The following is a 17764-nucleotide window of genomic DNA, read 5'->3' as shown; positions in this document are numbered from 1 at the left end:
TGGGCCAGGCTGAGAAGTTGCTCCTTCGCCCTCTCCTTGGAAAGACCTGCTTTGTTTTCATTTAGAACAAAAGAACTCAGCGTTGCTGCATCCAGTCCAGCGCCCTGTGCCCAACAGTGGCAGGGCTACATTTCACAGCACACAAAAGCCCAGAGGATTCTGCACACAGTTCTCTCTCCACCATCCATCTAGGGAGGGGAGAGGGACCATCACAGCTCAAGGACAAATTCAGCCTGACCTACCTCGCAGGGTTGTTGTAAGGAAGGGGGATGCCACCTCAAGCTCCCGGAGTGGGGGAGGCAGGGTATAAATGTAATAAGAAAAAGAAATAAACCAAAAGCACAAAAGGGTGCACAGCGGAATCAGTGAGGGTTGTGGTCTGGGATGAGTTCCGAGGGCCAAATTGAGATTTTTTTTTGGGGGGGGGTGCTGCATTCAGCCCACAGCTCCACCCCTGAGCTGGACAAAGAGTCTTGACTTGGTATGTGGCAGCTTCCTATTTTTCCTAGTGAAAGAATTCTCTTTGGCCCCCTCCTATCTTTAGAGCAGAGCCTGGGTTTCTTTAGAGCTCTTTCACAGCTTGTGCTCAAGTTGATCCGTAGCGTAACCCCCACTGAAATCAGAGCTCATTACTCCATGGAAGCCTTTGGCCCCAAATGAGCAATAGCTCCATCACGCTCACTTCCTGTGGCTGCTGAGCACCCCATCAACATTACATAACCCAGATCTGTTTATATTGGCGGAATGGAGCGTCTGCCGGGATCAGGGGCATATCATGGAGGGTCTGGAGGAAACAGGTTTTTATTTTTTATTTTTGTTAAAACAATATCTGAGTCAGACCTGAGCAAGCAAGCAAATGTGATGTTAGGGACAGATGTGCAGAATTCCAAGATGAGGCACTAAAACCCACATCCTCAATCTTCCACAGCTTCCAGCTATTTTGAAATGAGTGAAGCAGTTAACATCTCAAGCAGGGTTTCCCCGTGATAGGACCATGTCAAGCTGGGGTGGAGAACCCAAGTCCCGGGGTCCAAATTGCAGCTGTTCAACCTGCTCTATCTGGACCTCTTCTCAGCCTGCACCTCCTCCACAGTCACACCCCTTTACCCAGGGGACACCCCTTATTGGCTCTGCTTTGCACCCTCATCAAGTGGTATTGGCTGGCTGGAACATCATGTCTGGATGAGGGACTGAGGTGGGCGCATGTGAGTCTGTGCAGAAACTACCCTCCTCTGCACAGATAACATCTGTATTCATTGCTCTGCCCATCATTGGCATGTGCCCCCCCCAACGCTATGCAGAAGGGAATGTGGCCCTCAAATTAGAAAGGGAAAAAAAGATTTCCCACCGCTGAACCGAAGTTCAGAGTTTAAGGTCACGCGACTGGACTTAACTGTCAGGGGTCCTTTACCTTTACCTTTTTTAACTGCACAAACTAAGCAGGGCTTTTCCTGTATTCTTATATCAAGCATAGCAAATTTTGTAAGTCAGTTATGCTATTGAATGTCACTGCAGGGGAGAATAAGTAGGAAAGGCTACACATCCTCTCCTCCTGCCAGCTGACTTTTCATTACAAATGTCATCTACACACACACACACACACAAACACTTGCATTCCGACGGTGAATGTGGGTTCAGGAAAACGTGTTTTGTCGCGACAAGATGTCATTTCGTCCTGGCACAAGCTAATCTATCAAGTTCCAAAGAAGCCAGAGCGCTTCTTTTAATTTTGAAAAGGCCAGAAACGCACACACAAAAGGGTTCCCCATTAGCAAATCCCATTTTAAAAGTGCACTGAGGTTAATTGTATTACTGGGGCTGGACTGCCATCTTTAACAGCAGAGGCATCCTAGCAGGGATTGATGGGATAAATCTGTTCTCTGTAGATGGGAGCAGCGAAGGGGGGAAGCCCGTGATCTCAAGCCTTTGACATCCTTCTCTCCTTACCCCCACCTCACCCTCCACCTCCGGCATCCCATCACAATTGACTTTTCCCTCAACCAATTCCAGGAGAAGGATGTTCCTGTACATTCCCTCTGACATGCTGGCAACTAGGGGATGCCACAGACCGGTTGTATTTAATTACCGCTCCTGGTGGATTTATTACTATTATGCCTGGATTAATTGGGAAAGTAAAAATGCTTCATTGAGCGATCCATCTTCTCAAAGTTACTTACCTTGTCACGGGGCTAATAACAGGGAAATAAAAACGCTTCTCTTTCTCGCTGCGGCATCGTAGGAAATGGATTTCTGCAATTCCTCCTGTAGAATTTTTTTTAAGAGGCATTTGAAAGCGGTGGGAGAAGATAAATTGGGCTAAGCGAGAGTGGGGGGAGGTCTAAGGGACAGAGGGGGGAAATGCAGCCATGCTCTTTATCAAATAAAACGTTACACCCCCTCCATGATGGTACTTTTTAAGATAAAAAAAATCTGAAGGATGATAGAATATTGATTGATTGCTAATACAGCAACAATCCCCCTGTTGTAGGAAGGGCCTCTTGCCATTTTATTTAAAAACCATTCCCGTAACACAAATTGCTTCGTACAGTTCCTGTTTCATAAGGATTGACAGCTAAAGGTTTGGCTGGTTATTTTAGACCAATCTGTCAAATTCAGCCGCCTTAACAATCTCTCTGTACTACACACACACCGCACATTCAAAGCACATTACCACACCACAAAAGAATATTGGGTATTGTAGTTTATCCCTTTCCAAACTTTTCATGTTGGTGACACACTTTTTAAGACATGCATCATTTTGCGACAAGGTAATTCAGTTTTACTAGCAAACCAGAGGTTAAACGAACCCCTTTCCAGCCCCGGGAGGAGTGTGGGGAGCGTTTGTGCGACACACCTACACACTGCAGCCGACACACTAATGTGTCGCAACACAGAGTTTGGAAAGCTGTGACCAAGGTTCGAATACCCACTCAGCCACGGCATGACCTTGGCCTTACCTACCTTACAGGGCTGTGAGGTAGGTAAGGCCACCATGTATGCTCCTTAAAGAAAAAAGTGAAATCAAAATGCAGCAAGCAAACAGAACAAACAATTCCTAGCACCCTCAAAGAATATGCTTCTCAGGGTTCTTTGTGGAAAGTCATCACTGTTTAAAGTTGGTGGTGCAAAAGTCATCAGTACCTTCATCTGCCACCATTTTGTGACTGGCTCTACCCACCCCACGCCCCTTTGTGACTGGTGGGCCACAGCCATTTTCAGCCATTTCAACTCCTGGACTGCAGATATTACTGGACCAGACCCTCCTAGTGTCCTTAATTTACAGGGACAGTCCCAGATTTACAGAAGCCATCCCGGTTTCTGATTTGATTCCAGAATGTCCCACTTTTCCTTAGGATGTCCCTATTTTCATTTCAGAGAAATGTTGAAGGGTATGGAGTTATGCGATCCCTGAGCTAACTAACTATACAACTTTTTAGAAGACATCTGAAGGCAGCCCTGTATAAGGAAGCTTTAAAAAAAAATGTTTAATGTTTAATTATTATTTTTATATATGTTGAAGGCTGCCAAGAGTGGATGGGGCAAACTGGTCAGATGGGTGGGGGCATAAATAAAATATTGCTGCTGATTATGATTATGGTCTCTATTTTCATCCAAGAAATGTTGCAGTGTATGGTTCAGGCAGGGGATAAGGCAGGTCTCCATGCTCCTTTCTCTTCCTTTGGCCTCCCCTGAGATTTCAAGGAAATGGCAAGGGCTATAGTTAGCAGAATTGTGAAAATGAATAAAATCGGCATGTGCTCATAGGTAGTTTTGTTTTTGTCCTTGCTCTCTGCATCCTGAATGCACCCAGGCATTCAAACTGTTTCCAGCTGTGGGTCAGCCCTATTTCTCAGGCTGTATCTATGCTATACATTTAAAACACTTTTCTTTCCCTCAAAACATTTTGCGCACTGTAGTAGTTCACCCGTCACAGAGTTACAACTCCCAGTAACCCTTAAGAAACTGCAGTGCCCAGAATTCTTTGAGGGAAAATGATGTGCTTCAAAGGTATAATATGTGCACAGCTGACTTCTTGTCAGATTACAGCAGAGCTTTCCAGACATTTTATGTTGGTGACACACTTTTTAGACATGCATCATTTTGCAACACAGTAATTCAGTTTTATTAGCAAACCAGAGGTTAAACTAACCCCTTATGAGATACAGACACAGCACATCTACACACCGCAGCTGACACACGAACATGTGATGACACACAGTTCAGAAAGCTCTGGATTAGAGTTTGTGGAAGAATTAAAACAAGCTGCTCGTGCTTTTCCTTCCCTGCCGTCCTCTGAGGCTAATAAGCCATCAGCCCCAGCCTGGAAGATTGCAGCATCTTACCAGGCCCAAGCCCTTCCTCAGCTGCAACCTTTCCTGGCTGATTGCTGGTAGGGCTACTCATGAGTAAGCAGCTGCTCACTTCCGCCCCCCAGGGCTTCCTGTTTTTGGATCTCTAGCCCTTCCCCACAGGCTTATGTAACACACAAGGATAATACCCTAAATCTGATCAATTTTAAAGGTAGATAATGTTGATTGGAGTTGATGAAAGAGAATGGAAGTGAGCGACTGAGGATTGGCTCCTAGGGTCACCCTGGAGAAGGCATGCTGGAAGAGCACTAGGGAGGAGTTGTTCTGTACACCCCAAAGCTAAACATTCAGTGCACTGAAAACGCAGGGGGCTTTGGTTTCAAGGGAATGGCGTGCAAGGCCTGCTACATGCAACGGAATTTCACGGGAAACACACCTTAAGTCACTCCAAAAGAAGGTATTGGAGCACTTCTAATCATTTGCCCACCACCGTGAACACAAAATAGAAGATCTAGCTAAAAGTCAACACATGGGGATCTGCACTGATCATTGCTGCATTGCATTCCTCATTACTATCATCTTATATAACAGTATCCAAACCTTAGAAGCCAGTAGTGATGTATGGAAGTGAGAGCTGGACCATAAAGAAGGCTGATTGCCGAAGAATTGATGCTTATGAATTATGGTGCTGGAGGAGACTCTTGAGAGTCCCATGGACTGCAAGAAGATCAAACCTATCCATTCTTAAGGAAATCAGCCCTGAGTGCTCACTGGAAGGACAGATCCTGAAGCTGAGGCCCCAATAATTTGGCCACCTCATGAGAAGAGAAGACTCCCTGGAAAAGATCCTGATGTTGGGAAAGATAGAGGGCACAAGGAGAAGGGGACAACAGAGGACGAGATGGTTGGACAGTGTTCTCGAAGCTACCAGCATGAGTCTGACCAAACTGCAGGAGGCAGTGGAAGACAGGAATGCCTGGCATGCTCTGGTCCATGGGGTCACGAAGAGTCGGACATGACTAAACGACTAAACAACAACAACAAACCCTTAGAAGAGTGTGTGGCCGTGAGGGGGTGCGCTTGGCTGTGATTATCATGAAGCCCCCACCTTCGTTTTATACAGCTCTATCACATCGCCCCTCTACTCGCCCCCCTCTCTCTAAGCCCCAAATGTTCCAGCCTTTCCTCACAATGCAGTTGCTCCACTAAACCCCTAGGTCTTGTTCTTTGCCCCTTTCTGAACCCTTTCTAGTACTATAACAACCTTTTTGAGGTTTGGCGACCAGAAAAAAGAGGGGCTCCTATTTATGGACTAATCTCTTCCTTCTGTACAAGACTTAAAAGGAAATTGATGTATATATTATAGAAGAAAGAAAAATCTTTTAAGAGCTTGGAGGGTGGGGGTTTCTTTTAGTTTTTTTAGTGCTTTTCTTCCCCCTCACCCTTCTCTTTTCTTGCCCACGCTAATGGCAATGGCAATGGTTACATTAAGTATTTGGCTAAACTTCAAGAATTCTCTCTCTCTTTTAATTATCTTCCCCCTGACAGTTTGCACCCATTAATCCTGTTTTTATGGATTTAAGGGAACTGCAGAATTGCAGGTTGGAAATCTCTCTATTCCGCCTCCCTCGCCTCCCTACCCCCTTGCCACGGAGGGCAGGGGGAGGGGGGCAGGAAGAGAAATGGGTGGGAGGGAGAGGGACATTCCAGACCCCCCCACCCTTGTAGGCAGCCAGTCCTCTGCCCTGTGGCGTGGAGGGCATCCACGAGATACAGCTCTGGTATTTCAACGGTTTGGGGGCTTGTGCCAAAAGAAGAAGAAAACCGTGCCTTGAATCTTAATATCACCTCTTTCTACTGGAAACCTCTTTCCCAGAACCCTTGATGCTTTTTTCAGTTCAAGCAGAGTACCCAAATACAGCTGGATTTTATCCTCCGTCTCCTTTTTCGAGGTGCCTGCCAACTCAACTCCTTCAAAGATGGGGCAAGGCAGCTTAAGCGATCAGCCTAATGGTGGGTGGGTGTGTGAGGACTGAAGCTCCTTACCAGTGCAGGAGACATTGGAAACAGAGGGGGAGGGGAGGGCTTCTGCTTGTGTGACCTGCCTTGGTGCTGGTCCAGACTGGTAACAGTGGGATCTGCAACAGAATGTTGCAGCACAGGCTGCTCCTCCTGTCAGGGATTCCAGCCGGCTGACCTTGCTGTTTCCCAGGCTTCTCCATTCCACCCATAAGTCAGCCTTCCATGGCCGTTCAGCCCCCAGGAGAACCACCACCCCACTAACCTAGTTAGGGTTGGGTGCTGGGAATCACAACTGGAAAGAGTGCTGTTTGAGGATGAAGGTGTGAAGGCAACATTCAGATTTGTTGCTCTGCCCACTTTTGCCCCTGCCCACCCCTGGCATGTGGCCCCTGGAATGTTGCACCAGAGGGAATGTGGCCCTTGGGGTGAATAGGCTCCTTCACCCCTGCTCTAATCAGTTTCTGTTTTAGAAGAAGCACAGACACCTTCCCCGAATCTGCCTTGGCCGTGCTGTGCTGTCACAGGACGGAAAAGCAACCTCCCGCCATGCCTCTTTGTTCAGGCCCATCATTGCTTTCCAACAACTGACCTCGTCCTGACTTCATTACCAGCTCTTAAAAGACATGCACTCCTCAGCACATTATCCTAGCTGCAGGGTGGGAGTGGGTGTGTTTTAAAGCAGCCATTCCTCACCGCCATCCCTAACTTGGATCATCTGCTGCTCACTTTCTAGATTACCTTCACTGGGAGAAGGTTATTTATGGACCTCCTACGATAATTGCAGAGCATGCAGGAAAGCATAAAATATTTGGTGGGGATAGCTCCAGGCCAGTCAGCACTTAGCATCCTTGGGCAAGGGAGGGGCAGTAGATCAGTCGAAGTGCCTTTGCTTTGCATGTAAAAGGTCCCAGCTTCATTGCCTGGCAACTCCATGCCAGACTGGGAGAGACCTCTGTCTGAAATACTGGCAAGCCACTGCCAGTCAGTGTAGACACTACTAAGCTAGGTGGATTAATGGCTTGACTTGATATAAGGCACCTTCCTATGTTCCTATGATTGGGGGCAGGCACTGATGTGCTGAGACTGGCCTTGGGGTTACCCCTCTCCACAACACACACACACACACGAAACAGCTAGATTGTGAATTGGACACCATTTTAATTACCCACAATCCCCCCAAAAGAGTTTCTTTCCAGGGGATTGTGGGAAATAAAAATGGGGGCACCTGCTCTTGCTTCCTACCGCACCTATTCATTCTTATTTGCATGCACAAAGTTCGCCAGAAGGTTAAGTGGTGTCTGGTCTTTCTTGAGCATTCCTTCTCATTCGTTTGTAGGGTGGTTACTCAACAATGAGCCTGATTTCACCTAGATTTGTTTGCACTATGGTCATAACAACTCTCCCTCAATCGTTCACCCCACACTTCTCCACGTATTATCCTAACTGCAAAACAAAACAAAACAAAACAAAAAACCAACAAAGCATAAAACCAAACCTGTTGTTCTTTTTTAGAGAGTGGATTTGTTGCACCCAGAATAGCAAGGCACTCTATTCAACTAACTGTAGATTCCAGTGGTTCCTGCATTGAAGGGGGTTGGACTTGATGACCTTTGGGATACCTTCCAACTCTACAATTCTAGGATTCTATTATCCTAATTGCACAAACTTGAATTTTTGGTGTGTGCTTGAACCTTCCCAAAGAATAATGACGATCTGGGGACAACTGTGACTAAGGGAGATAAGGGCTTCACAGAACCAACAATAGTGGCACCCCAACCATCACCACTGCTTACACCATTGACAGAAATATGTGTTTTGGCCTCAAGACTGGACGTGTGGAGAAAATCCTGCAGTAGGATTAAAGTCCATTGTTGGATCCTGTAGTTTGCCAAAGAGCAAATATTTACTGACAAATGTTTACCAGATGGATGTTGAGTGTTTGCACATTTGAATACCAGCGATACTGAGGACTGCTGAATACTTGGAATAATGTGATTTTATGAAGGCACTATTGTCTATAGACATTTTAACTTTTGTGTACATGATCATTTTTACATGATGCATTAAATGGTGCATTTGGGAAACAGCCATTGCTCAGAGGTTAGATGAACCAATGGTATGACTCTGCGTAAGGCAGCTTCCTATGTTCCTAACATATATTTCTATTCATATAAATGATACTTTGGACTCACCGGTGCAGGGATCAAAACGTTGTGCAATGTCTGCAAAAGACCAAAACTTGTGTTTTTGTGTTTTAAAGTGACAAGATACAGTATAATCCTCCTGAATAGCTAATGGGAAATGAAAGGCCTTGGTTGTTTGAGGACAATGACCATGCAGAGTTTATCCACCTATGGTAAAGCTGTGATCCAGCAAATAGATCTGGGGTACTGGTCTGAGTGCAGCAAGGCAGATTCGGACATAAAAACAGATGCTGCCATTGTCTTGATCAACAAGGTCAACAATACTAAATTTCAAATTGCCAATAGATTTTTAATAAGTGGAACCTGCAACCAAATGTTGCATTACAGAGTTGCTCCTCTACTAGAATTTTTTTTTTGGGGGGGAGGTGGTACTTCTGCAAACATTGGGTGTCCCCCCCTTAAGGCTATGGCTATCTCTCAGGTGCATGGTGCCATTTTGGACCATACTAGATGAACCAATGGTCTGATTCAGTATAAGGTACCTATCTTCCTATGAGGGCAGATTGAGGTTGGTGGGACACTGCTTCATTTGCCCTAATAAACCAGCCACCAATGCTTGCTGGAGTGGGGGCATCGGCAGGTGCCTGGCAATGCCAAGCTGGGGACAGGTACCGGAAAACTGCAGCTGTCCTAGTTGATAACGTCATCCAACAGCCCAGTGTGCAAGGAGGAGACACAGGTTGGAGTTGCCTGTCTGAGATTCCCCAGTGACAGCGGCAGCAAATGCCTTGACTGGGCGCTGGAGATAAAGTGTTGTGGGAAAGGGAGGCGAAATGCCCTCAGTGAAGAGACCCTCTTTTCTTCCCCCTCCCTCTCCCCTCTTTCGGCTGCTATTTCTGGGGATGATAAAGTGTGGCGGAGCTGTCTGCTGGAGCCAGTACTTAGAAAGAGGAGAATGAATAAGCAGGCCCTGAACGAGAAGGACGAGGGGAACAGACGGTCTTCTGTGCTTCCTCCTGGCTCCACTTTTACGGCCTCATTGGACTGAGTGCTTTGCTGCTTAATACCCTTTTCTCTTTCTTCTGGTAATTGGATTTCTTAAAACAGTAAAGGAAACACTTCCAGTGCAAAGCAGTTGTCTAAGACCAACTCAGATTAAACTACCCTAGTGTTGCAGTCTGCAGCATAAGGAGACTGGACGAGCTCTGCTGGATCATGCCAACGGATCATCTAGTCCTGCGTCCTGTTCTCACAGTTGGCCTGCCAATTTTATTTTAATATTTATTTGTTGCATTTGTATCCGGCCTTTTCCTTCAAAGAAATCGAGGTGGCATACATGGTTCTCCCCCTTCCTCATTTTAATCCCACCCTGTGAAGTAGGTTAGGCTGAGAGACTGTGGCTGTAGCTCAAGGTCACCCAGTGAGCTTCATGGCTGAGTTGGGATTTGAACCCTGGTCTCCCAAGGTCCAAGGGAAGCCTGCAAGCAGGATCCGGACACAAAAGCACTCTCTGATAATGCAGTTTCCAGCAACTGGTATTCAGAAGTATCGCAGGCTCCCACCATGGAGGCAGAACAAAGCCGCTAGGACCAGCCTGCACCATCTCCCGGAAAGAGAGGTCAAAGTGTACCGGGAATAGAGTCAGATCCATAGGTGCTTCTAGCTCAGGACTTGCTGACACTAAATGGAAGTGGCTCTCTAGCGTCTCATACAGGGAGTTTCCCAGCCTTACCTGGAGGTGCCAGGGACTTTCTGCAAGCAAAGCAGAGATGTTCTACCACTGAGCTATACCCCTTTCCTTAATAATAAAAAATGTGGCCCCTACAGTACTTTCTCCGGTTTGCAAATGTGCCCATGGGCTGAATAAATTTGTATGGACGAATGAGAAGTCCCTCTGTAAAATGAAACCCTCCTGGGGTTTCAAGCGAGTGAGCAATAAGGCATAACATCTGATCCTGTGTCTGCACTGCAAGAATGCAGATGCCCCCTCTGGATTCTGCATCTTTGCCAAAGAAAACCCCAGTGAATTGGAGCGTCTATGGAGAAACCTGGCTTCTAGCTAAAAGTAAAGTGTAGTGCCATCTTCTGATTGGTAGGCATTACTGCAGTGCTGTAGTTAGGGTAAACTGATAGTACTGTAAAAGTATACATTGCTCCTGGGTAGTGTTTAAAGTACTTCACATCTTGCTGTAATACTCACAACACCCCTATAAGGTAGGCCAATGTGTGGCTAGCCTCACTAGGCTACCTAGTGAGTTTGAAGCAGAAGCCACTTTTGAATGGGTACTTAGAATCATAGAATTGTAGAGTTGGAAGGGACCCCGAGGGTCATCTAGCCCAATCCCCTGCAATGCAGGAATCTCAACACATGGCCAGTTTGAAACCATACCAGCCCCTGCTTAGCTTTGCAGATGTGCCAGCAGTTTTATTGCTGCAGATAAGTCATTTAACCTTTATGCAATTCCTAATGACTCTGCTGTGTGTCCTGAGACAAAGGAGTAATTAAAGCTTTCTCTCGGTACTCAAAAAAAGCCAATGATCATTATCTTTTCCCCTGTATCACCAAGCAGGCCATGAGAGACTCCCTGTCTGAAACCCTGTACAACCACTGCCAGTCAGTGTAGACAGTATTGAGCTAGATGGGTCAATGGGTCTGGCTCCATACAAGGCAACTTCCTATGTCTTGAAGGAAATGCCATAACTCAGTGGAGGAGCATGCAGAAACTCCCAAATTCAGTCCCCGGCATCTCCAGGTAGGGCTGAGAAAGACTCTCTGTCTGACACACTGGAGAGCTGCTGCCAGTTAGTGCCAGCAATGAGCCAATGGGCAGAAGGAGGTGGTGGTGGTCTTCAGGGAGGGGTGCACGTCAAGAACACCTGGCTCATGCCCCCACTCCCAAACCTGGAATTAGCACTGTGCTGAAGCATTGCAGCACCAGTTGGATCCCCAACATGCTAGTTGCTTGGCCACCCTGCCCAATTCTACCCCCCTCTCCCACCATCACACGCACATTTAAAAAATTAAAACCATTTCGCAAATGAAACTCTTCAGAGAAGGAGCCTGTCTGAGAGCGCTTAATGTAATGAAGAGGCGAAAATTCACTGGAGCAATTAATTTAATTGAAAGGCGCTGGGGAGCTGGGTGCCAGAAAGGCAAGTAAAAAATGCATTTCCTCCTGACAGGAGCTAACTAAAGAGAGATATACAGCGCATGGAGGGCCCTTGGCTCCCAGTCGCAGCCGCTCTCAGAGCAATGCTTTCAGTTCGTTGGCAGCGTTCCCAGGCTCACCGACAAATGGAGACTTTCCCTGCCCCAGCCTGGCATCAGGTACCTTCTCAGATGAAATGCCCCTCTTCCCAGACAAAGGAGACAGCCTCGCAACAAGGCAAGGGGAGAGAGTTGGGGAAGGGCCATAGTGTCTGCTTTGCATGCAGGTTTAGTCCCCATGACATCTCCAAGTAGGGATGGGAACGTCCCCTGCCTGAAACCCTGGGCAGTAGACATTACTGGTAGGCCAAAGGTAAAGGTACCCCTGACCATTAGGTCCAGTTGCGGACGACTCTGGGGTTGCACACTCATCTTGCTCTGCAGGCCAAGGGAGCCAGCGTTTGTCCACAGACAGCTTCCAGGTCACATGGCCAGCATGACTAAGCCGCTTCTGGCAAACCAGAGCAGCACATGGAAATGCCATTTACCTTCCCGCTGGAGCAGTACCTCTTTATCTACTTCCACTTGATTTGCTTTCAAACTGCTAGGTGGGCAGGAGCTGGGACCAAACAACGGGAGCTCACCCTGTCATGGGGATTCGAACTGCCGACCTTCCAATCAGCAAGCCCTAGGCTCTGTGGTTTAGACCACAGCACCACCTGCGTCCTTGTGACTCTGTATAAGGCAGCTTGTTACATCTTAAGGGAAGGGGCATAGCTCAGTGGTGGAGCATCTCTGGCAACACCAAGTAGGACTGGGGACGGAGGGGCACCTGTCAGTGTCAACAGAACTGAGCAAGTTGTTGGCATCTGTCTATCTCAGGAGACAGTGGGCAGAGTGCGCCTTTGGGGGTGAAGCCGAGCTGCCGCAAGCCTGCAGCGCCTGCGGTGGCTGTAGAGACTGACGTGGGAGAGACATGATTTGTTGCAGCTGGGGCAGAGGAAGGAATCCGGTTGTGCTGCTGCAGATGCACAACGTTGTTCCATCTTTCTGAGCTCTTCCCAACAGTCATTCCTCCTCTGGTCACTGCTTTGGATGCACATCCTGACTGCCTGGACTTAAGCTACACACACACACACACACACACACACACAAAATGTTTTAAATAAAAGCATTTTCACAGCATTTTTAACATGTGTGTGTAGATTCCACCACTGTCTCCAGGTGCTAGTCATCTGCAAGGGACTCCCACATGGCAGGGTTGATGCGACCAGCCTTCACGTTGCGTTTGCAGACATCTTTGTAGCACAGAGTTGGTCTGCCCATTGGCCTGGTGCCAGAAGCCAGCTCTCTATAATGTACGTCCTTGGGGATCCTGCCACCTTCCATTCTGTGAACGTGACCAACGCAGAACAGATGTCACTGAGACAGGAATACGAACATGCTGGGAATGTGGGCCTGGGAGAGCACATCTTTGCTTGATACTCTGTCCTGCCATGTGATGACCAAAATCTTCCTGATGTGGTGCATGTGGAAGGTGTTGAGGCGTCACTTATGGAGATTACAAGTTGTCCATGACTCACTTCCATAAAGCTCCGTGCTCAAAATGCAAGCCTGATAGACCTTCATCTTGGCATTGGACATTAGCACCACGTTCTTCCATACCCTTCTGGAGAGGCAAGCCATTGCCCTGGCTGCCTTGCCAATGTGCTTGTCAAATTCAAGGCCAATCCCCTGTAGGCTTGGGCAAAAGGGTCAGTGAGTCTCTATAGAGCATCCCCGGAGCAAGGTTGACTAAGTATAAGGCAACTTCCTACATTGCTGTGTCTCAAGGAAAGGAACTTAGCTTAGTGACAGAGCATCTGCTTGGCATGTAGAATGTCCCAAGTTCAATCCCCAGCTTCTCCAGGTACAGCTGGGCAGGGTGCCTACCTCCAAAACTCTGGAGAGCTGCTTGCAGTCGGTGCAAGCCAGGGGTGGAGAATCCTAAGTCTGGGGGCCACATGCGGCCCTCCAGGCCTCTCCATCTAGCCCCGAGACTCTCCCCAGATACACCTTTCACTGGTCTTGCTTCACAGTTTCCTTGGCTGTAAATGTGTCCTTGAACCTTGATAATGCCTCTTGCTTCCTTGGATGGAGCATAGGGATAGGTGTGCTTGCGTGTGCATACGATCTATCCCCTTGTACAAAGGCAAACATTTACATTCATTGCTCTGCCTACTTCTGCCTCTGGCCCCACCCGCCACTGCCCCATGGCCCCCGGACTCCTACCCAGAAGGGAATGTGGCCTTTAGGCTGAAAAAGTCACCCAACTGTGACTTAGAAGAATGGTGGTGTTATGTACTGAAGTTCTCACCCTGGGCCAGCAGGGGGATACTATAGATAGTTTTCACTCAGGTCCACATATGCAAATAAGAGATTGAAAGTGACATTCAGTGATTGGATAGTTACAGAAAATGGTTACTGTTGCATTGTAGTGGAGCTCTATATAAGCAGGCTGGCTGAACCCTTCAGTTCAGTTCTGTTCTGGCCTGTGAATAAACAAGAGCTGTTTGAAGAATTGCTGTGGACTCTCCAATACTGGAGGTCTTGAAGCAGAAGCTGGGCTGCCGAGTTTTCTGCAACAAACAGCGGGGTCAGACTAGATGCTCCCTAAAGGGACCTTCCCCCCCCAAAAAAAAACCTCAGGTGAAAGATTGATGTAAAGGAAGAGCAACAGGCCTCCCAGCTGCTGTTTGGCCTTCATCCTCTCTCTGCACAAATAGCATGAACAAAGCGCAACAGCCACCTGCAAACGAACCATTCATTATGCATTATGTCAATGTGGCTTTTAAATTCAGAAGTAGTTGCATAGACCATTTTTTGCTAGAAGGGAATCAAGCCAGAAAATGGTGAAGGGGTGGGGGTGGAAGGCTAGAGAGACTGAATATAGACATCCTAGGAATTAAAATCACAATGTAAGCAAAGCTGACGAGAGAGAGAGAGAGAGAGAGAGAGAGAGAGAGAGAGAGAGAGAATTAATATTGCTAAAGTGAATGGTTGGCTCAGGGCTCTCTGGCACATTAAGACGTTGGCCAAATAAATTGCAGAGGAACCTTTAGGAACAAGGAACCAAACCCTCACTCATCATAATTCCAGGAAGCGGGTGCTTTAATATTAATTATCTTGCCGAAGATATTGACCAGCCGTGGAAGCAGAGATTTCTGCAGAATGAGCACTCCAGTAATTGGAACTGTTGGTAGATCCTGGGGGGGGGGCTTTGCTGCACCCCAACTTCTGTACAGTAGCTGGCACCAAAGAGGCAAATTCCTAGTTAGGAATGATTAGGAAACTCACAGCTATCCATAAAACCATTATTTTAATCCCCAGGGTGGACATATTAAGAGGACCATATACAGTTTGGGTCTCCCAAATCTCAAATAGGTATACTGCAGAGTTTGGGGGGACAGGGAAGATGCAGAAAAAAGCATTCCGGGTGAGGAAGGAGCTGGAGCACTTTCTGTATGAGCAAAGGCTACAATGCTCCATTGCTGCAGCGGGTGTGAGTAAAGCATTCAACCACCCGCAGTACAGAGACATAGCAGTATTACTTGCCCACAGAGGAGGCTGCCTGCTGTGTCTCTGCATGTGTGATCACTCTGGCTTTGCTTCCAGCCAGCCAGCCAGCCAGCCAGCCTCCACTAAGGACAGGTAATGGCACTCCCGTTTCTGCAGCAAGTGTGATTGGAGCAAATAGCCTGCCCACCCCAAATGGCAGAGAGGCACATCCAACAAAGTAGACTGTCCACTGAGTAACTACCTCATGAGTAACTGCTTCCGCTGGCTGTCTAATCGGTCTCTGCTGGGGTCACACCATTCTGCAGAATCTTCTGCATCTAGTGTGATTGGGAGCAACCAGCTGATCTGATGCAGAGATGCAGCTGAACTACCTCTAGTCAGAGGAGGTTGCCCGTTGTATCCTTGTGAATCACTGTTCTGGGCTTGCCTCTTTCCAACTAAGAAGCAAATAAAATATAGGAGACAAGCTACTACATGGAGAGAACATTCATACATTTCCACATTTGAAACATTTAAAGGGGGAGTTCCTAAGAGTGCAGTGTCCCTTCAGTTTTAAGAGGACAAAGAGTGTGTCACCTATAAGAAAGCACTGTGATAAGGGACTACGGGGTAACAACCTCCCAAAATGAGCTCTCAATAAATTCATATTAGTGCTTGGAATTTAAAACAAAAAAAGTACTTCTGTTGCTATGTGGGGGGAGTGTTTCTTTTCGCTTGGAATGGAAATCAAGAATTTAATTTCAAACAAGAGTGTTTGACTCAGCAGTCCAGCACTTGTTCTTCCAAGTAGACTCAGCAGGTTAATATATATCTGAATATATATTAACCTCTGTCCTCGTAAATCAACTGAGCTTGGGCACAATTTCTGTCTGGAATCCACCCAGCCACATTTAGAGCAGGCAGAGCAGAGCTGTTAATTGCTCACAGTTAAGCATAGAGGAAAGGGACAGTTTTACCACCAGGTGCTACTAGGGGGCAGCCTAGAGCATCACATTGCAGCACATTATACTTTTTCTTATAATCAGATTTGCAGGGTGGGGGGTTGTAGGTAATTTAGTCTACCCTGCTGCTCGGGGCAGGAAATCTAGAGCCAGCACATTCCTGAGAAATGGCTGCCCAGGGGTGGGAGGGGAGCGGGGACGAGAGACAATTGGTTCCATTGTTGAACTGTTTGTGTCATCAATAAATTTATCACAATGCTCCTCCAAAATCTACACCTTAGTAGTAGCATCAGCCCACTGGATCTAGTCATGCCCTCTAGAGGGCAGCAAGGGACAACTATTCAGGGATTTGGAAAACTGCTGCTGTGTCTTGTGGCTGGCCCAAAGTTTTAGAGCTGATTGAGATAATTTGTGCCCCCTTTTCAATGCAGATATGAATTTTGCATTTAATTTTTATTAGGGTGGGAGGGGAGAAAGAGAAAACATCTGTGCCAGAGCTTGGAAAGCACGGACCTGCATATTTTGAAGGCCAATTGCATTGGAACAGTACAATCCAGTAGGTTAGGTGTGGGAAGCTTTTGGCCTGCCAGATGTTGCTGAACTAAACTCCCACCAGCTCCAGCAAGCATGGTCCATGGCCACGGATGACGGAAGGTGTACTTCAGCAGCATCTGGAGAGTCACAGGCTCCCCGTATCTGCTGCAGGTGTCCACGCAGAACTAAGCCCCACTGAGTTCAGCAGGCCATACTCTCAAGTAAGCACTCCTGTAGTGGCAAATTCAGAAGTGCAGGGACCCTTCATGATGATTAGCCACACCCCCTCACAGCCACACCCCTTCTAAGATTATAAAATAATATTTTACAATAATAATTATTAGGGATGTATGGCAGCAATCAGTGGAGATCTCCATGTGTAACCTTTTAGCTAGATCTACGATTTCCCGTGTATGTACACAGGCAAATGATTTGGGGTGTTCCAATATTTTAAGTTGGGTTTTCCTGGAAGTTCCATTGTACAGAGCAAAAATTGCACACTGTTCCCCCAAAACTGAATCAACTTGTGTTTTCAGTGCACCTGAACGCTGAGCTTTGCAACATACAGAACAGCTCCTCCTCTGTGTTCTTCCCTTGCACCTTCTCCAGAGTGACCCTAGCAGTCATTCTTCAGTGTCTGGTCACCTCCGTTGACTCTGATTGGCTCCCATCAGCCCAAAGGGGTGAGGAGACCCCTTCTCAGTGGCTAAAAAAGCTCATTGATGGCAATGGTCAGATATCTATGCTATGTCAAAATGAGACTCTCCATTCTGCAAATTGCCAGACAGCACATTGCACAGTGCCTTAACATTCAAGCGATGTGTACATTTGTGAATGCATCTTAAAAAGTAGAGACATCACCTTGCCAACAAAGGTCCGCATAGTTAAAGCCATGGTTTTCCCAGTAGTGATGTATGGAAGTGAGAGCTGGATCATAAAGAAGGCTGATTGCCGAAGAATTGATGCTTTTGAATTATGGTTCTGGAGGAGACTCTTGAGAGTCCCATGGACTGCAAGAAGATCAAACCTATCCATTCTGAAGGAAATCAGCCCTGAGTGCTCACTGGAAGGACAGATCCTGAAGCTGAGCCTCCAATACTTTTGCCA

The 17764-nt window shown here is 47.1% G+C and overlaps 1 long non-coding RNA gene across 1 annotated transcript in view; it reads right to left on the bottom strand.

Moving 5' to 3' along the window:
- Window positions 1-2172: 2172 nt before the first annotated feature.
- LOC310684013 overlaps window positions 2173-17764 on the bottom strand; it is a 127723-nt gene continuing 112131 nt past the window's right edge. Inside the window, exon 4 of the long non-coding RNA XR_014514652.1 lies at window positions 2173-2262. This is a non-coding gene — a long non-coding RNA (uncharacterized lncRNA). The remainder of the gene's footprint in view (window positions 2263-17764) is intronic.

This window comes from Podarcis tiliguerta (genome assembly GCF_965153285.1).
Source record: "Podarcis tiliguerta genome assembly, chromosome: 8".
Taxonomy (NCBI): Eukaryota; Metazoa; Chordata; class Lepidosauria; order Squamata; family Lacertidae; genus Podarcis; species Podarcis tiliguerta.
The sequence above is the reverse complement of the archived record's forward strand: the minus strand, read 5'-3'. Positions and strand labels throughout refer to the sequence as shown.